Source organism: Tupaia chinensis, unplaced genomic scaffold (genome assembly GCF_000334495.1).
Source record: "Tupaia chinensis unplaced genomic scaffold, TupChi_1.0 Scaffold140371_1, whole genome shotgun sequence".
Lineage (NCBI taxonomy): Eukaryota > Metazoa > Chordata > Mammalia > Scandentia > Tupaiidae > Tupaia > Tupaia belangeri.
In genome coordinates this window covers 41,227-44,963 of record NW_006200248.1, presented here as the reverse complement: position 1 = coordinate 44,963, position 3,737 = coordinate 41,227, and the positions used below count along the sequence as shown (strand labels likewise).

Sequence of the window (3,737 nt, the reverse complement as noted above, 5' to 3'; positions counted from 1 at the left end):
TGTAGAAGAATGTCATGACTTTTCTGACTTCCCAGTAAATACAGTGTCTTCCTAAGATTTGCAAGGCTTTCTCACAAGTTACCAAACCAGAGGAGGGGACTGTGAGAACCGCCCTCTCTGGTGGATCTGATGTCTGTGGGCCCTGGACTTGGAGTTGTGGAGCTGAGCTCTTAGCCTTGGGAACTAACTCTTTTTTTGTTTTGTTTTGTTTTGTTTTGTTTTTGTTTTTTTGTTTTTTTGTTTTTGCTATAGGGCACATGTGATTGCCAGAGAGAGAGAGAACACCCTTCGGGGGGATGGCCATGGTTTAGTCCCTTCCCCTCCATTTTCCTCTTGTGATTTTAGGCAAACACATGTATCTGGTATGATTTTCAAGCCACAAGTTCTGGGACTCGAACCGCACAGCCATGTGGGATTCAGCCACCTTAACTTCCATCCCTCCTGCTGGCCTGGAGAACTCTTTTTTTATCTTTTTTTTGGAGAGGTTTTCGCTATAGGGCGCGTGTGCTCGCCAGGCAGACAGAGACATAGAGACAGAAAGTGAGAAATCACCCCCCAGGGGGGATGGTCATGCCGCAATCCCTTCTCCTCCATTCTCCTCTCGGGATCTTGGGCATGCATGCACACGCGCCTGGCGTGAGTTTTAAGCCACCGAGTCCGGGACGCGAACCTAGGTCGACTACGTGGGAGTCCGGCGACATAGCCATTATGCTAACTGCTGGTTCCCTGGCTTGGGAACTCTTAAGTTCAGGAACATAGTGCCAGAATTGAGTTGTGGGGCATCTACTTGGTATCTGGAGAGTTGAAGAATTGATCGATGTGAAGGAATGAAAAATAAAAAAAACGCAAAAATACATATTCAGTGTCAGAAGTAGTAGGAATACAAGACGGTTTGAATTATGTCTGTCCTACTGCTACCCCCGTCACCGCGATTGCTCAGTAAGTGTTCATTGAACAAATGCAGGACGGAACTAGCAGGTGGGGTAATGGCTATGTTGCTGGACTCCCATGTAGTCAACTGCTGTTCAAGTCCCTTACCCGGTGGCTTAAAACTCATGCTAGGCACACATACGTGTGTGCCCAAGATCCTGAGAGGAGAATGGAGTAGAAGGGATCGCAGAGTGGCCATCTACCCTGGGGAGTGATTTCTGTCTTTCATCTCTCTGCCTCTCTGGTGAGTGCACACTCCCTATAGCAAAAATTTCTCAAAAAAAATTAGACATTTATATAATCTTAGTTCATTCAGTTTGTGTCATAAAATTTTCTTTCTTGGGAGGTTAGCAGGTGGCATGGTGGTTGAGGCACTGGACTCCCTCATGGCCAATTATAGTTTGAGTCCCAGACCTAGTGGCTTGCTTTCTCACTTTCTCTCATTTTCTCTCTCTCCTTTCCTCTCCCTCTCTCCCTCCTTCCCTTCCTCTCTGGTGAGTGTATGTGCCCTATAGCAAATTGAAAATTAAATAAATAAAATTGAATAATTCTTTTAAAATTTTCTTTGAAATGTCTTGGTGTACATGGGTTGTCAAGACTCGTGGCTTGTACCTGGACTTAAAATTTAATAGTGTTGCTCCATAAATGTCCAGAAACTTTTTGTCTGGGTGGTGGTTACTTGGGTATATGCATATATGAAAATTAATTAAACTATACTCTTAAGATGTTTACAGTGCACTTCACTGTATGTCATTTTCACTTTAATAAAATTTTTAAAAGAGAAAGAAAGAGCAAGAGAGAGAAAGAGAAAGAGAAAGAAGGCATGCCCACAAGGGGGTTGACCACACCCCAATCTTTTCTTTTGCATCCCCCTCTTGGGATTTTTACGCAGCCATGCACATGTGCGTGGCATATTTTTCAAGCTATGAGAGCCAGGACTCAAACCACACAGGTGGCCATGTGAGGTCCAGCTGCCTTACCCACCATGCCTCTATGCCACCTGGCTGGCCCAATGAAAAGTCCAGAAACAGGGCTGACACTGTAGCACAGTGGTTCAGCACTGTGCATTGAGAGCTGGACCCCACATGACCCACCATAGTTCAGAATCCATGGCAGTCATGTGCATGTGTGCGCATACCCCAAATCCTGGGATGGAAAAGGGACTGTGGTGTGACCATGCCCCATTAGGCTGCTTTGTTTCTTCCTCCTTTCTTTGTCTCTCTCTGTTGAGTGCTTGTGCCCTCTGGCAATGAAAAACAAGTTTAGACAAAGAGGGCCACATGGGAAGGTTCCAGGTTTGTGGCCCAAGGCCTTCCTGTATGCACCAGGAAAGTATGCTTGAGCATGCCTGTGGTCTGGGATGGCTGAGGCCGAGGGTGGGTCCTGTGGGGCCACCCTGCTGAGGGTACCTTCCTCTCTGTGTTTCTGTTTCTGTCTCTTGTAGAAGAAATAAATGTTTTTTTTTAAAAAAAAAAAAAAAAAACAAGTCTGGAAACGATAGGGTTACTGAAATCATTTTATACTGTAAAGATGAATTTCTCATTTATAAGTTAAATAACTAGGTAAGCTCATAATTGAGCAAATAAATACAATTGAAAAAGTTGTAAATGCCCATTTTAGGGCCAGCAGCTGGCATGGTAGTTAAGGTGCTGGATCTCACATGACTGACTGTGTGGTTAGAGTCCCGGACAAGGCAGCTTGAAAATCACACAAGGCATGTGTGCGTGTGTGCCCAAAATCATGAGAGGAGAATGGGAGAGAAGGGATTGCAGCATGTCGATCCCTCTGGTTAGGGGGAGTGATTTCTTCTTTGCCTTTATTTATTTGTTTATTTATGTGTTTGTTTATTTTCTTTTAGAGAGATTCTTTTTTGCTATAGAGCACATGTGCTCACTGGAAACACATAGAAACAGATAGAAAGCAAGAAACCATCCCATGGGGGGATGGCCATGCTGCAATCCCTTCTCCATTCTCCTCTTGGGATCTTGGGCTTGCACACACACATGCCTGGCATGAGTTTAAGTGGCTGGATCCAGGACTCAAACCCTGGTCGACTATGTGGGAGTCCAGTGATGTAACCATTACACTATCTGCTGGCTCCAGTGATTTTTCATTTTCTGTCTCCCCCTCTACAGCAAGCACATGCACCCTATGGCACACACACACACACACACACAGACACACACACACATCTTTTTACTCATTTTCTTTCCAAGTGTTTTTGTTTCTTAAATTTATAAAATATATAGCTTGATGGGAAGAGTAAAGAGTGTAAAATTAGAACCCTGGGGCTATACTTATTCTTGTCACTTGTTAGTTGTTTGTATGAACTCGGGAGCTTGTCGTATGTTTCTGAACCTGGGTAATTCATCTGCACAATGGGGGTATCAGTGCTTGCCCTGCCCTCATCATGAAGTTGTTGGACATTGGAAGCAGAGAGGTCATTCTAGAAAGAACACATGTTTCAGGATCCAGCAGGTCTGTGGTGGGGTCCCAGCCCTGACACCGCCTAGCCCGGTAAGCCCCTCAGCCCACACCAGGACTGAATCTCCGATCCTTGGAGTATCCTCATTAATGTAGGAAGCTGACAGTGCAGCCTCAGAGGGAGTTAACTGCCTGGCACTTAGTCAGAAAATGACCTTTTCCTTCATTCTCTCCTTGCCTGTCTCAGTTATTTTGAGATAAAATGAGATTGAATGTGTATAGATGTTATATTGCTTTCTTTTCTTTTTGAGAGATTTTTGCCATAAAGCATGTGTGCTTGCCAGAGAGAGAGAGAGAGAGAGACAGACAGAAAGCGAGAAATC

At 44.6% G+C, this 3,737-nt stretch overlaps 1 protein-coding gene across 1 annotated transcript in view; it reads left to right on the top strand.

Annotated features, from left to right (window-relative positions):
• Positions 1 to 3,737, top strand: part of LOC102475871 (phosphatidate cytidylyltransferase, mitochondrial) — a gene marked incomplete at its 5' end in the record, with an annotated part of 42,666 nt that overhangs the window by 8,673 nt on the left and 30,256 nt on the right. The gene's annotated exons all lie outside the window — the stretch shown is intronic.